Raw genomic sequence first — 18,284 nt, 5'->3', positions numbered from 1 at the left:
AACAAAAAACAACCAAATCGTAATAAATACGGTTGTTTCAATTACGATCGCAACTTTCAAATGGTCTAAATTTCAAATAAATAAATATGATTGGTTAAAAATAAAATTTATATTTAATTTAATGCATTTATATGACATTATTCACCTAGTATTTATTTTTAATTATTTACGATTTAATCTATGTAAGTTAACGTTTTTTGAAAAATTAACCGCATACAGTTATCTAAGATAATAACTAAAAAATATTTTTCACTTACCGGTAAATACCGGTAATTTTTCAAATTTACCGGTAATTACCGGAAACTAATTTATCGCGAATTAAGTACATATAAAGGCATAATATTACATTAAAATTTTATGCAAATGGCATATTGTGGATCAGGTTGTCTAAAATTTGTTTATTTTCAGTATTAAATGTGACAATTTCAATTTGGTAAATTCACTGGCAACACAAATCGTATTAAATATGATTGTTTCAATTATGATCGAAATTTTCAAATGGTCCAAACTTCAAGTAAATAAATATTACGAATTAACTTTAATGCATTTATATGACATCATTCACATAATATTTATTTTTATTTATTTACGATTCAATCTAGGTTAACATTTTTAGTAAAAGTAACCGCATACAGTTATCTAATAAACAAAAACTTTTTTTGCATTTACCGGTAAATACCGGTATACCGCTAGTAGGTAAAAATATTTACCGTTTACCGGTTTATTAAATTTGACGATGAATTGTAATCCCTAACTAAGACTGATTTACCATCCAGGGCAGTTTTAAACGTCTCGATCGACCGCGACCTTTTAATTGAACGATTTACATTTATATTTGGTCTATTTATAAATGTCACAGAAGATAATTCGTGTGTTATTATTGCCAGTTACCGAGCGTGCATAACACATATCCGGACACACGTGAGTTATTCAAGCAATCAAGTTAAATAGACTGCTCGCCTTTGACACACTAAATCCAAAACAATCCCGACAATGGGCATCAATAAATACACTCTGCTCATAAAATAAATAAATGAATGAATATAAATATACGTATATACGTGTATATATGATATAAAATGTAAATATTCGACCTTCTTCACTACTTTAGCGAATTAAATTAGATTGAATTAAAACTAAATCGACAACGGAGCAAAGAGCAATCTAATCATTGTTGTGTGCAAGTGAGGAAAAAATGAATAAACAATATGGAACGAAAACAAAATGTAAAGTGAGCCTTTCATACGCGATGGCCAATTACATTTCGTTTCAGTTTCGCGTTGCATTTTGGTCACGGAATACGTATACATTTTATATTAATGGAAGTTTACATTTTTTAAACGATAAAAGTAATTTTCAACGTCATGTTATAGACAGCAAAACTTACAGTAATATTATTAAAGACCTTTCATTAAATTATATTGTAATAATAATATATTTATATATAAAAACGGACGCGATGTGTGTATATGGGTATGAATGTGTAGAAGCGTTAACAAGTATGGACAATTTTATTTAATAAAGTAAATACACGCGAACAAGGTGCACAGCCAATCAGAGTCAAGTGGTTCACGTGGCTTAAAACCTTTGACCAATTAGAGGAACGCATCGTCATTCTGACCATTTGGGGGCATTTTAAGCATCTGCTATAGGGATGTGGTATGACGAGATGTGGTGGCGAGGAAGTAGAGACCTGAGGGTCTGATATGTGCTCTTGATATTGAGCGCCGAGTGACATCAAGTCGAGCAACGGGTGACGTCAGCAACAGATACGCTGCGCGGGAGCCTACACACATATACACATCCACGAAGACACACACGCACATTCATTCGTCATTTCGAACGGGTGAACGGGTTGTATCGGCGAGCGTGTAATGCGCGCACTTAACAACACATAACTTATATTCAATTCGTGTTTCAATTCCATTCCAAAACCACATTATATAGTCAAATAAGAAATATTTTACGTCCTTTTAATGTTACATTGCACGAATACGACAAGATGCTCGGTTCTTGTAAGTCTCACACTTTATCGGATCGAATATATGTAGTACTGTAGTGTAAAATTTGGATTTTTTTAGTGAATGCTGTGATAGTGGGGGAATCGTCTTGGACGAGTATACATATTATGTATTGACTAGTGTTGTGTCCGTTGAAATTTCAATGGGTGGTTTCGGAAACAAATTGATTTTGGTTTCTGAAACAAATTGATACATGATTTAAAATAAAGTTACAATACGCACAGTAATGATTAATCCGAATCGGAACTAAAACAGAAATCGGGAATCGAAACTGAAACAGGGATCGGTATCCGAAACTAAAAATGAAGTCCTTGTCTGAAACAAAAAGGAATCCAGAATCTGGCGCCCCCCCCCCCGGCGCCCTCGCGGCCGCCGCCGTCCCCCTCCGCCCCTAGATGGCATGGCCAAGAAATCGAAATGGGTGGTAGTTATGAAACGGCTGGTTTTGGAAAGAAATTGATACACGAATTAGAAATTACGAATTACAAAGTGATACGTCCTGTGCATAGCCGACTTCAGACCACCCTCCACTTCCCCGCTACTACAATACCACAATACTCGGCTGTGATTGGTTCCCCATACTTGTCCACGTTCCATCATATACCCATATATGTATAAGATACATTTGTACGTACATATTAGTGCTTCCAATCCCGGAAGGTTATTTCAGCACCGGGATTGCGGTGCTGGGAATTTCCGATTCCGGGATCCCGTTGCTAGCACCGGGATTTCAAATGTATAAGAAAAAAAGTTCAATTGCATGTTTTCATATTTCAAAAACGTTCAATTGCATTTTGCAAACTCTCCCGATGTTTCACGCAAAAAATACTCCCATATTGGTGTAGTAATTTTGGGAGTTTGGCTACATTCTTTAAATTTTCCGTTCGCTTCCATAAATTTCTAAGATTAAATAAAAAACATCCAAAAATGTAATTAAATAAAGTAAAAAACATCGCTTTGATTCATTGATTCGTTTTTTACAAATAGTTTGTACCGTCTAGTAATTATTCATCGAAACAATCCACCTAATATATAAAAAACTTCAATTACATTTACTTTATGTAAAAAATTCGGATGTGACGACTTTATCTATGTATTTGAGGAATATGAGAAGGATAAAAAACAAAATTCGATAATCGAACATATGTATGTATGTACACAATATGCCATTTGCATAAAATTTTAATGTAATTTTATGCAATTATATGCCTTTATATGTACTTAATTCGCGATAAATTAGTTTCCGGTAATTACCGGTAAATTTGAAAAATTACCGGTATTTACCGGTAAGTGAAAAAGTTTTTTTAGTTATTATCTTAGATAACTGTATGCGGTAAATTTTTCAAAAAACGTTAACTTACATAGATTAAATCGTAAATAATTATAAATTGAACAAAAATGTAGGAAAACTTACACAAGACAAAAGCTCTACTTCCGGCTTACGAATTCCGACCAAAAAAGAATACAAATATAAATTTTCATTAAAAAACAAAAAAAGCATGATTCTCTAAATTAAAAGTACTACTTTCATACCATTTCGTGGAAACGGCAAGCCGGTGTCGAAACGGTTTGAATAAAAGTCATTGCTCATCCCACCATTGTTCATTATATAATGTTGTTTTATGTTATTTTTCCATATTATTTTTGTAAAAATAATATTTTTAAAGCACCGTAATCCCGGTATTCAGCACTGGGATTCACGGTACCAGAAAACACCGGGATCCCGGGATCCCGGTGCTCGGGATCCCGGGATTGGAAGCCTTAGTACATACATATTTACCGACAGTCCGTTTTTATATATATTATATCAATTAATCAACATTTAGTGCTTGAGTTATAAAAAGTTGGTGAGGATATTGAGTGAATATATGTGAATGAGACTTTATAAAAGCGTGTAACTTAACTTGTTTTTATTTGTTAGTGTGATTGACGTGTACGACCAACTGAATGTTATTCTGAACAAGCAATAATGGCGAGTAACTCAGCAAGTATCTTTAATAAATCCATTTGAAGGATTGGTAGTAAATTGTTTATGTGTGCGTGTGTTCAAGGCAGATTCAAATATGTACATATTTAAAATTATTATTGAGCGGAAAATTGAGGAAACTTGGACATTGAATTTCTAAAGTTTCCATGTAATGTATGTACATATATATGCACTTCAATGTAAAAGTACGGAATAATTTTTTTATGTGAGAAGAGAGTGGTTGAACTAGGTCGGCTGAATAATGGATCGATCGAAACAATAATTGGTGGTAAAGGTAAATGAAATAAGTGCTCGAATGGTATGCAAAAGAGTGGAAGAATAGAGGGTAGGTGTTTTGAGTCAGTTGGATTAATATGATTTAGAATTGAGATTAATTTAAGGTTTCATAGTGTGATTTGATTGTTGACAGTTCAACGTATTTGATGCATTATTTATTTATTTACAAATATTTTTACCACAGTGATATTACAGAATAAACTAACGCATCACTGTGACAAGACATATACATAAGCATAATACAAATACTATATATAAGAATTAGCGAGAAAAAAAATTTGAAGTCATATTCAAATAGTGGTGACACAGTGGGTAGGATGGTTTTTGACGGAGGAACCGCTTCAATAATGAAATCCGATAAATTGGCAAACTCTGATAGGAAACGATCGACTTGGAGTAACAAATTTCCAAGTCTAACCAGCAGTATTTAAAATTATACACAAAATGAATTATTTTCAATCGAGGTCAGCTCACGGGATCGAACCCAATGACGCCGCGGTGCTTAGTATCAACGCAACCACCGAGCCACGCTGCTGCTGGCTAGTTTTAATTAAAATGTTGCACTTTTGCAAAGTTCAATACAAGTTGTATTTTTAGCAGGCGGTGGGGTGGAATAAATTAATCTCTGAAAATGGGTGTCACTTTAGTATGCGGTCTACTTTAGTATGCGATCTACCTTCACGTTTTCACGTTAATATGTGGTCTCATTGTCGCAGTTCTCGCGTGTGACAGTGAGACTGAATGATACCGACCCTAACAACGTATTCTTAAATGAATAGGCCCAACCCTAACTTAACCTAACCTAATCTGGCCCTTAAATAAATAGGTTTTGGCTGCTAAGATATGTTTTTTTTTTGTGAAAATATTTATGAAATAAAACTTAAAAATATATATCTTAGCGGCCAACAGCTATTTATTTAAGGGTCAGGTTAGGTTAGGTTAAGTTAGGGTTGGCCCTATTCATTTAAGATTAGGTTGTTAGAGTCGGTATTTCGATATTCTAATAGAAATGCTTCGACAACAACAAAAATTATAATAAACAGGTCTTTATAATTAACGCTGTCATAAAACCTTTATTATAAAAATTATAATAAATGTTGCTACGATACAAATAAAAAAAAAATAGTCGACTGCAATTCAAAGGTAGATCGCTTGCCAAGGTAGACCACATACTAGAGCCACAGTGATAAGAAATGCCTAGTTTATTTATTTTATTATTAGCATAGTGCTATAATATAGAGGTAGCTATAAATCTACACTTATGGCCAAATTTGTCCATATTTATATTATATGTATGTTGCATGTAAATTTTAAATTACATTCAATCAGACAGTGGTGAAAAATAGAGGTTGCTTTAGATATAGATTTTTTCAATTTTCATCCAGTAAAATACTATCAACAACATTTGAAATCGTAACTTCCATACAAAGAAAATGTCATCAAATGTCTCTTTCAACCTAAACTCCATGAAGGACAGTTGAATTCATAATGCAACGATGATTTTGAGTTGCCAAGTCAAAGTGAATATCTAAAGCAATTTCCAGCGTCTGTTAAATATTGACGAATCAAAGAAAATTCATTTAAATCACCATTAAATACCTAATAATAATAATTAACGCAATAGATGTAAATACGTAAATCTAGCGTTTCAGGCGAAGTTAGCGTATTTGTATGTAAAGTGGCCCAGAACTAACTAACTTGGATTATAAAGTATTATTAAGAGGGCTGGACAGCAGCGCCTTGTCCATACAAACGTACTATACTTCTCCCTTCCTCAATTATGGCACTAGAGAAATTATTTTTTAATATGCTATGGATATCCACCATTGGGGTGCATCTATCGTTTTATTTTTTTGATTAATTATTTTTTATATGAGCTAGGAGCCGCCAAACATCTATAAAATCGCCTCTTTTTTACACCCACGAAACGAGTCCAGCGTGCTTATTTAACGGTCGATTTTAAAAAAAATACGCCGATAGATGCACAGAAAATATCTTTCTCATACCGATGCTGAAATTTTTTTTTAAATTGGTCCAGTTTTGGAGGAGAAAATAGTAGAATATGAAACCTCGATTTTGTCAATTTAAAATACGTTTTATCTGGTCGAAGCGCAACTGTCGCATTCACTCAATATATATATTGATATATATTGTCGCATTCACTCAATATATACATACACTCAATATATATATATCGAAGAAAGGAACGGTAACAAAATTGAGGTTTCAGGTGTACAGCCCTCTTAATAAATATCAGATCAGAGATCTGTGCTGATAGATAGTAAAACATGAATTTCAAATCATTCAGAATATATATTCGAAATCTAACTTGCACAAAATTTAAATTTGGGGACAATTATTCGACTTTGCACTCTGGATGTTGATGTTTTCCTCTCGAAGAGAAATATTATTCATCAAAAAATCACATTAAAAGTCAATTCGAGTTTGAAAACATTCTTATGTCTGTTTTTCGATAACGATTCTAGTGAGTACGATTTTTTTCATGTAAAATTTAATCAATATACATACAGTGTACTTCCGATATTCCGATTGCGGATTATCTGGGGATGATCCAGTAATTCTAAATTAAAAATAATTTTATTCATAAAATAAATCATGGAGAAAAATAACAAGGCGTTGAAAGAGATTTATTGGATTCTAATGAACCTAATACAAGTTAAAATTCTGAAAATTTCAAGTAACATTATGGAAAATTTATAATGATTTGGAAAAATTGAGGAATCACCAATTGGACTAATCATATTACGGCACTGACTTCGGTTGACAATTTGTTAGAGTAAATCAATCATTGCAGAATTAAATTCGAATATAACAGTATAATAGCTCTTAGTAAAATTTTATTGATAGAAGAAAATTTGAAGAAAACAGTCTCAGAATTGCAGATTTTCTTAGTAAAATAATACGTATTTTGTCGGGAGTAAATATATTATCGTATATTAAAACGAATTATTGGTATTTTTCAATTATCTGTGCCTCTCTTATAAACAAGAGTACATTCAATATATGAGCCGATATGTTTGAAAGTGGCGGGAGTCTAATTTTCAATTCCAAAACCACTATTTCACAAATTGTTATCACTTATTTTAATTCGATATGTCTAGAATTTTGAAATAGCAGAATAAACGTATTATAGACCAGGAATAATTTTAAATATTGTTAATCGCAAAACATTATATTTAATGTTTTGCGAGGAGATATTTCTTAAAATGAAGAAAAGTAGACTTATGCCACTTTCTATTATAACGGCTCATACATATGTGTAATATACTTCATACATCGTACAATATTTGTTTCATTTATTATATTTAAAACTAATATTGTTAAAAGAAAACATTCGCGGAACCATTTTTCTGAACCAAGTTGAAGAATGCTTTGACATTTCCACTGAAAAGCGACCAATCGAGATGAGTCAACGATATATTCAAACAATATATGTATTTTTCATATACATATGTATGTATGTCATGAAAAGTTACACATTATATGTACGTATTATACATGTAGATATGCAAATACGAACCGCATGGATATGTATGATTGCAACAATCAAAAAATTTGTCAGAGTGGAAGGGGGAGGGAAGCCATCACAACAATTTATTTAGATAAAACGGCAAATTCTTACAAGATTTGGATTTAATATCCATCCAAATCTTGCCAGCAACGATAGACGTACAATATTCGAACTGATATGGCAAGAGATCTACATACGTAAAATGTACATGCGTAAAATGTACTCGACTCACGATTGCCAATTACATTTCGTTTCACTTTCGCATTGCATTTTGGTCAAGAAATACAACATTATTCGTGCGTATAGCCGGTCGGTAGAATTTGACTTTTGTTTTTTGTTAGTTTTGAGTTCGTATTTTGATCATTATCACATTAATAAAATTTTAATATAAAATACGTAAGTTGTTGATATTATTAATTTATTTACGGAATGCGTATATATTTTATATTAATGGAAATTTATATATTTTAGACGATAAAAGTAATTGTCAACGTCATGTTGTGGACAGCAAAGCTTGCAGTAAAATTATTAAATACATTTCATTGAATTATATTGTAATAATATTATATAGTTACATAAAATAAACTTTATTTTACGTCCTTATAATGTAAATATTAAAGACCTTGCATTGACTTATATTGTAATTATATTATACTAGTTGTTTTACCCGGCTTCGCTCAGCATTTGTAATATGAACAGCTTAAACATGGCGAATCTAATAATAAATATTCATTTGTTTTTTTACTAAATTTATTTTAATCGAAATAAAAAAAAAATTATTCAACCATTCGAATCGTCATAGAGACATAGACTTGCTTTCGATTTCCAACCAACTATAGTTACAAACTTACAAAAAGTCTCTTTTGAAATTATATATTACATTAAAAGATGTATTATACATATATTATAAAAGAATCCGCCCCCCCCCCCGTCCCCATGTTGTTAACCAACAATATTTACATATTTCGAAATTATATATAAGATAATTAAATAAGAAATAATTAAAAATAATAAACAAACTATTTTAAGTCCTTACAATGTTACAACACATTGCACGAATGCGACAGCATGCTCGGTTCTCGCAAGCTTCACGCCGCATCGGATCTACTATACTAATCATTAGAGTTAGGAAGCGTGCCGTTCTTTGTTTATTGTTCACCGTGCATTGTTAATTTATATGATGAGCCTTTTTTTTGCATTCTAGCTTTGCGCTCCTAGAAAATAGACCAAAAATACCTTGTTTCCTGGAAAAAACACGCTTCCGGTCCTACCTCTAGTTATGAGTGAAGTTTTGTTCCTGTTTTCACATTCTATCGGATCTCAATGGTAGCTTTTCAAATAAAAAAATGATACATATTTGCCACTGATTAAACGAGCTTTTTTAAAGTCTCGTGTTCCGAACATACATAGCTTTCTACGGGGTCTATGTGACGAGACAGAATGTTAAATGACAGAAAACGCAAATATCAGAAGGCAAAGATCGAAAATCGAAAGATCTTAAGTCGAAAGATCAAAAAAAAAATGGTGCATGATAAACGGTACATACTCACTCAATTTGCGCGAGCAGGATACAACAGGAACAAGAGGAACATGCTTTTCCTCCCGTATTCGGCGCGTGCACATTTATACGGGAGGAAAAGCCTGTTCCTCTTGTTCCTGTTGTATCCTGCTGGCGCAAATTAAGTGAGTATGTACCGTTTACCATGCATCATTTTTTTTTGATCTTTCGACTTAAGATCTTTCGATTTTCGATCTTTGCCTTCCGATATTTGCGTTTTCTGTCATTTAACATTCTGTCTCGTCACGGAGACGACCGCTTTCTACAATATCAATTTCTTGACTGTTAGGGCGAAAACACACAGCGACGAACGGCACGTCGTGTGCTTGGCTCCACGCTGTGGGTGGTCTCCTGCATTTATTAAAATATGGGATACACCGTTATCGATCACTGTCGAGCTCTACTAATCATAGAGAAAAATGAATAAATTTTTCGATTCTGGCTGGCATTCGAACCCACGACCTCCCCCACTGACGAGCAGTGTGGCCGGAAATATAAAAACAAAAACAATACGTACATAACCACATGACCGGTGTCGTAGTTTTCAGACGGGGGGGCTGTCCGTCGTCGTGCCCCAGGGAGAAATTGGAGAGTGCGAAAGTGAAGTAGGAAAACGAAGCAATTGAGTCGAAGTGAAGCACTTAGCGAGTTGGAGTTGGAGCACACAGTAGGTAGTGTCAAGTTGTCAAGTTGTCTAGTACGAGACGAGACGAGACGAGACGAGAGTAGTGAATTGGTAGACGTGAAACGTTCGACACGGCGATCCGTAGAGGACTCGTCACATTGTGAACTCCCACTCGAGTCCCCCCCAAACAGCCAGGAGACGATCCATAACGAGCTGAGCACGCCGTTGGGTACATGCACATGGTACTTGCTGGCTTGCTTGCCTCAATTCTGACAAATTACCGCAATCGTCGGTAATGATTCACTTCACGGTACGTGTCATTGTGACGCGATCCAAAAATCTACACCTCTACACCTCTACACCTCGCTGGGTCGCAATGGACCTTTAACCCTTTGAGCGCTGACGTATTTTCTGTTGGGTGCCGGCCACGCTGAACATTTCGCCAACGTTTTCCAACTAGAATTGTTTAGAAATCCAATTCTTAACACACTCATTTGTAACCTTATTTTATATATATATATATATATATATATATATATATATATATATATATATATATATATATATATATATATATATATATATGTATATATGTTATCGGTGAACAGACGGTCTGTGAAAGAGATGGCTGCATACGTAATGGCACAGTAAACGAGATCTCGGTGAACAGACGGGGTGAGAAAGAGATGGCAACGAGTTGTCGTGTCACCATATTATACATATATATGTACCTATACATAGTACCGTTTACCATGCACCATTTTTTATCTATCGATTTTCGATCTTTGCCTTCCAATATTTGCTTTTTCGATCTTTTGACTTTCGGTCACGTGAAGTAGACCCCTTCCTGGTATGTATATATATATATATATATATACAGCAGCAGTTACATAAAACGGAACGCTTAAGCGAAACATGTTGCTGCGTGAAATTTCACCGATAACAGTCGGTCTGTGAAAGAGATGGCTGCATACGTAATGGCACAGTAAACGAGATCTCGGTGAACAGACGGGGTGAGAAAGAGATGGCAACGAGTTGTCGTGTCACCATATTATATATATGTACCTATACATAGTACCGTTTACCATGTACCCTTTTTTATCTATCGATTTTCGATCTTTGCCTTCCAATATTTGCTTTTTCGATCTTTTGACTTTCGGTCCCGTGAAGTAGACCCCTTCCTGGTATGTATATATATATATATATATATATATATATATATATATATATATATATATATATATATATATATATACAGCTGCAGTCACATAAAACGGAACGCTTAAGCGAAACATGTTTCTGCGTGAAATTTCACCGATAACAGTCGGTCTGTGAAAGAGATGGCTGCATACGTAATGGCATAGTAAACGAGATCTCGGTGAACAGACGGGGTGAGAAAGAGATGGCAACGAGTTGTCGTGTCACCATATTATATATATATATGTACCTATACATAGTACCGTTTACCATGCACCCTTTTTTATCTATCGATTTTCGATCTTTGCCTTCCAATATTTGCTTTTTCGATCTTTTGACTTTCGGTCCCGTGAAGTAGACCCCTTCCTGGTATATATATATATATATATATATATATATATATATATATATATATATATACATACGTAATGGCATAGTAAACGAGATCTTGGTGAACAGACGGGGTGAGAAAGAGATGGCCGTATACGTAATGCCTGGAGTGCATCCTCGGTTTACGGAAAATCTGTGAACGAGTTGTCAGGTAAACATATAATATATCGGTCTCCGTGACGAGCCGGAATGTTAAATTACCGAAAACGCAAATATCGGAAGGCAAATATCGAAAATCGAAAGATCTTAAGTCGAAAGGTCAAAAAAAAAAGAGTGCATGGTAAACGGTACATACTCACTTAATTTGTGCGACCAGGGTACAACAGGAACAAGAGGAACAGGCTTTTCCTCCCGTATTATTGTGCGCGCGCAAATTAAGTGAGTATGTACCGTTTACCATGCACCCTTTTTTTTGACTTAAGATCTTTCGATTTTCGATCTTTGCCATCCGATATTTGTGTTTTCTGTAATTTCACATTCCGGCTCGTCAGGTAGACCCATACCAGGAAGGGGTCTACCTCACGGGACCGAAAGTCAAAATATCGAAAAAGCAAATATCGGAAGGCAAAGATCGAAAATCGATAGATAAAAAAGGGTGCATGGTAAACGGTACTATGTTTATATAATATATCGGTCTCCGTGACGAGCCGGAATGTGAAATTACCGAAAACGCAAATATCGGAAGGCAAAGATCAAAAACCAAAGGTCTTAAGTGGAAAGATAAAAAATAGGGTGCATGGTAAACGGTACATACTCACTTAATTTGCGCGAGCAGGATAAAACAGGAACAATAGGAACAGGCTTTTCCTACCGTATTAATGTGCGCGCGCAGAATACGGGAGGAAAATTATTTTTTCAATCGAGGTCAGCTCATGGGATCGAACCCGGCGCCTCTCGGTGCTAGGCAGAAGCTTAACGACCGATATATTTCATATATTTCAGTGGCATGCGGTGAAATTATCTTTCTTTTTGTCGTACAGCCTTGCTTAATGTGCGCGGGCAGGATACGGGAGGAAAAGCCTGTTCCTCTTGTTCCTGTTGTATCCTGCTAGCGCAAATTAAGTGAGGCTCTACAACGGGGGGGGAAAGAGAGTTTTACCGCACGCCACTGATATATACATATATATATATATATATATATATATATATATATATATATATATATATATATATATATATATATATATATATATATATATATATATATATATATATATATATATACTATCCGTTTTTCATATATATTCATAGTAAATGAACATTTTAGATTTTTTGACTTTTCGATGCGGTGACGGTCACCGAACCCAGATATATGGTCTTGTTGACTCTCTAAAGAGGCACTCCTTCGAGTTCGCATGTCAATCTAAATTTCAAATAACAATGAAGTTAAATATCAAATAACAATGAATTTTGTTATTTGATATTTAATTTTAACCCTTTGAGTCCTGGCGTCTTTTCTGTTGAAGCCCGCCACGCTGAAAATTTCGCCAACATTTCCAACCACAATTATTTAGAAATTAAAAAGAAAGCAAGTATAAACACCCTAAATAACTACCGCCGAAGATTTCGAGTTTTGTAAAGGTGTGTTTAGACTTTAATATATTTTGTAACAATATAAAATAAACAAAATAAGTCTATTGATGAATGTATTTTTCCAAAACCAATTCCATCCAATTCGCCATTGTTGTTAAAATGCAATGCTCACAATCTAAATGCCAAGCCACAATAAAACTTCTCCGGGCAAGGGCAATGGGCAAGTGCATCGTTAAAAATTGCACGATGCATTCAAAAACACATAATAAACAACATGGGATACATTTTTATAAGTAAATTGATCATTTAAGTGACATATTATTCAATTAACGTCGTATATGAAAGTTTTCATGAACGCGTACAATATTGCGTTGTTATGGAAACGGTACGCGTGCTATTGAAACAAGAAATGCATTCGAAAGGGCGCTTCTATTATTATAACATTTCTCTGTGGCCAATCTAATGGTAAACCTTTCATTAAATTTATTTGAATAGTTTTATTTTATTTAAATTTATTTGAATACTTGTGTTTTTTTTATTAAATTGAACGTCACGGAATCTACGACCCGAACAAACATACATACAAAGTCTCTTTCGAAATTATATATTAGAATAATTCTAATACATAATTTCCGCGACGTTTAATTTAATAAAAAAAAAACAAATGAATATTCAAATAAATTTAATAAAATGTTTACTATTAGATTGGCCATGTTTAAGCTGTTTATATTACAAATATCGAGCGAAGCCGGGTAAAATCACTAGTATATTATAAATACTAATAACACTGTTCGCCTTTTAATTATCATATAAAGACAATTTATTATATTATCCCTATTAATTCAATTCAGATTCGTGTAAATACGAGTAAATACTAGTACGAGCTTATAGCTCGCAATTTTTCCGATTTAAAATTCAGCACACTTCCAATTAACCCTTTTAAACGAAAACCAAAAATATTGTAGCCAGAACACTATCCCAATAAACATATTTCAATAGAAAATACTCAATATAAAATAGTATTAGCAGTGGGAAAAAATTCCAAGTGAAAATACGTACTTTTGACTTTTGATTTGAACTGGACGACTACTTAGAGAGATTTGAAAGCTGAAAAGTACTACAAATGAAAGATAAAATACCCGACTATAGATTCCAATATTCATTTCGAACAGGAAATTAACAGATTTAGAAACATCGACCGAACAACACGAAGATATAGAAAAATCGCGCGATTTTAAAAACACATACATATATCTCCGAATCTCGAGCCAATCAACATTTTTTAATACCAGATTCGTATTCACTGGGCATACATAGATCTATAAGAAAAGTCATATCTCGTTTCTAAACCAAAAAAAAGTCGTCATCTGTCGAACAGTGTAATTAGATGTACATATGTATGGTAATTGGACTATTCGTCACATTGGGGTGGTCACAAAGACAATTTTTGCCATGAAAATCGCGAATACACAATATTTGGCACTCAAGTTCTCGTTACTATGATAGTTATCGTTAGTATGATGGACTTTTCGGCTGCCAGATGTTCCGTTATAGAGATATTAGTGACTTTGTGACTAGTAATTTGTGACCAGTAATCACCGAACCACATATGTATATAGTGATCGTAAGTAATGAAGTAATTTTGAACATAATCCGACAACCGGAAATATAACTTTTGTCGGGTGCAAGTTTCTCTACATTTGCATCAAAAATGCTCTCATAGCCAGCATGTGTGAACGTGTATGTACATATGTTTCACTATCGAATTTTGATTTTTATACTTGTTATATTCCCAAAATACATCGATAAAGTCATGGTTGGAAAATAAATTCAGACCAGTAGAAAATTTTCTTCAGCGCCTTCATTTTCCTTTTCCGTATCTTATAAATACATCAGGGAAATTTCAATTATGTCGTGATATGTCAGACTATCGATTTAACTGGGAACTTTTTCAGAGTTTGCACGCGCAATCGATTAACTACGTACATATGTACATATGTCATTAAAGACTACCTGAAAGTCTCAATTAATCACTTAACATAAACTGGTCGGTATTGAAACAAGTGTACATCTCGGTGAGTATCGTTAATTTACCCACACAAAGGTAAAAGCCTTTTATGGAGGGCATTTGTAGTCTGGGGGGGTGATTTGTTATGATTGGGGGGTGGGGTTGTAGAGATTTAAATAAAAATCAAAGGAATTGTCAATATTTCATATATTATGAAATATTTCATACATTATGAAATATTTCATATATTATGAAATATTTCTCTCACATTTTCACTGTTATGTCTCTCACATTTTCACTGTTATGTCTCTCACATTTTCACTGTTGTCATTTGGTGAGATTTCAAAAAATCCCAGCTCTGGTGGATGGTAAAAAACATGTAAAAAATACACGTGTCCACCTGGTGTATTTCACACACCCTACCCAACAGAAGTATCACCTATCATAGACAGGTTCAATGGTCTTGACAAATATAGACGTAAAATACATTTGTACTTATCTCTCATATAAAGGCAAACAATGGCATTTTGCATTGTATATTTTTAGTATTTCATTTAAATGTATGATAAACATTTAAGTGTGTCATTTTGTTGTAGTCATAAAAAAATATTGTAACTCAAAATCTTTGTAGAACGAGTATAAATTTGCTATGGAACGATCGAGCGAATCAGTTCTGCAACATTTCAATTAACCACTTCATCGCCATAAGCGCACCGGTGCGAGCTCCATCGCATGTAAGGTCTGACCGCACTATGCGGCCGTCGACTGCTGCAGCACGACACAACACGGCAAAGTTGATACAAAAGGCAACTATGTCGCGTGACGCGTAGTGCGTTATATCTCATACAATTTCATACAAACAATATTTGGCCGCACGCTGCCGTCCGTGTCGCAGACGTATAGTGCGGTCAGACCTTTAAGGCTGCTGCTACAGCACGACACAACACGGCAAAGTTGATACAAAGGCAACTCTGTCGCGTGACGCGTAGTGCGTTATATCTAGTCACCGGAGCCTGAGGGGGCCGTGTATTGTTCAAAGGTTGTAAATGCATTGTTTAAGGTTTGCCGAACAATGGATAGCACTGTGACTATCCTACCTCTAGTTATATCTCATACAATTTTATACAAACAATATTTGGCCGCACGCTGCCGTCCGTGTCGCTGACGCATAGTGCGGTCAGACCTTTAAGGCTGCTGCTACAGCACGACACAACACGGCAAAGTTGATACAAAGGCAACTCTGTCGCGTGATGCGTAGTGCGTTATATCTAGTCACCGGAGCATTAGGGGGCCGTGTATTGTTCAAAGGTTGTAAATGCATTGTTAAAGGTTTGCCGAACAATGGATAGCACTGTGACTATCCTACCTCTAGTTATATCTCATACAATTGTATACAAACAATATTTGGCCGCACGCTGCCGTCCGTGTCGCAGACGCATAGTGCGGTCAGACCTTTAAGGCTGCTGCTACAGCACGACACAACAAAGTTGATACAAAAGGCAACTATGTCGCGTGACGCGTAGTGCGTTATATCTCATACAATTTCATACAAACAATATTTGGCCGCACGCTGCCGTCCGTGTCGCAGACGCATAGTGCGGTCAGACATTTAAGGCTATGACTCGAAACTGATTTTGGTTTCTTCACAGTGAAATCTAAAAATATCCTGTGATACTAATGTAATTGAAAAAAGGCAATATTTTTCGTTAGTTTGTGATATATTCAAGGGGTAGTGCAGTCAAGGGTTTGCACTAAACACCAGTGGCGGCTCATGAGTAAAGCCCGGATAACCAGGGTGCCGTTCATTGTTAAAATGTTGTAAATACATTGTTAAAGGTTTGCCGAACCTTTTTTACAAAGCATTTACAACAATTGAACAATGAGCGGGCCCGCTTTGGGTACGTACTCTACTCATGAGAATTCACAGTGGAGGGCCTGCAGTGATGAATCGGGCTGTAGTAGCTCGTTGACTGAATGGAAACAAAAATAGCATGAATGTGTACTGTACTGGGAGGGCTGCAGCCCGCAGCCCATATGGACCAGCCGCCACTGCTAAACACATATGTATAATAAAATAATCTAATCGGTTTCTATAAACGCGTGGCGATTAAGTGGTTCACAGGGTGAAATCATACGGGAAGGAACGTGGCACATGGTTTTTTTTAGAAACTTCTAAACATGCGACAAAAATGTGGCATGCCCAGCACACACCGTCCCAAAATCACCCCCTGGAGTGTTTTCGGTAAAATTGTATCCTTGTATTTATCCTTGCTTGACAGTGATCGATAACGGTGTATTCCATATTTGAAGAAATGTAGGAGAACCCCCACAGCGGGAAGCCAAGCACACGACGTGCCGTTCTTCCCTGTGTGATTTCGCCCTTAACGCGTTACAGGCTATGCGACGAAAGAAATATCTAGCGGCAATCGTTTTAATCTCGACAATTCACCTTTTCAAGTGAGGATTTTAATTTGTGGATGAGTTACAGCAATTTCAAATCGGGCTTTAAACTATTATTTAATGCTTTCTCTTAAAAATCTTCAATGACCCAAACAAAAACTGAATGATTGAGCTAAAATCGGACTGTCTCTACATGTAGGGTTGCCATATTTATTCCAAGGAAAGGAAATAAGCGGATCGACAAGTTCTGCGAAATATTGCTTTCTCACATTAAAATAACATACAATGTAGCTGGGTATGAATATTTTCTTTGATAAGCTTACCACATTTTTTTCTTGGTACAGACTTATTTTATTTTAAAACGGTGGGGATGGGGTTCTTTTCTTATTGTGTCTGTGCTCGTCGAATTGTCCGGCGTTGCTATGGTTTTTGAAGGTTGGAAAAACGTATAAAAAAAAACGGAGCCCTTTTCAGAGGAATTTGAAAGCATATTTTTTCTAATTTGTATCGGGTTGCCAAATTTCTTTCAAGTTAAACCGGGACCCCCCTCCCACCCACCCGAAAAAATCAACAATATCAGACCACTTAGTTTGTTCCTTTCCCCGACAATTTGGCTCGTTTAGGTTGCCATGTAGCTTCTACGTAGTTTTTAATTTACATATATTACTTAAGAAAATAAAATCAACAAATTTTAACATTAATTATTTATTAAAAATAAACGAAAATATAGATGTAGAAATAAAAACAATTTTAAACA

At 34.9% G+C, this 18,284-nt stretch overlaps 1 protein-coding gene across 2 annotated transcripts in view; it reads left to right on the top strand.

Annotated features, from left to right (window-relative positions):
- Positions 1-18,284, top strand: part of LOC143922537 (uncharacterized) — a 71,619-nt gene that overhangs the window by 50,161 nt on the left and 3,174 nt on the right. The window lies entirely within an intron of this gene.

Source organism: Arctopsyche grandis, chromosome 2 (assembly GCF_051622035.1).
Source record: "Arctopsyche grandis isolate Sample6627 chromosome 2, ASM5162203v2, whole genome shotgun sequence".
NCBI lineage: Eukaryota > Metazoa > Arthropoda > Insecta > Trichoptera > Hydropsychidae > Arctopsyche > Arctopsyche grandis.
Note: the sequence above shows the minus strand (reverse complement) of the source record. Positions and strands in the feature narration are given on the sequence as shown.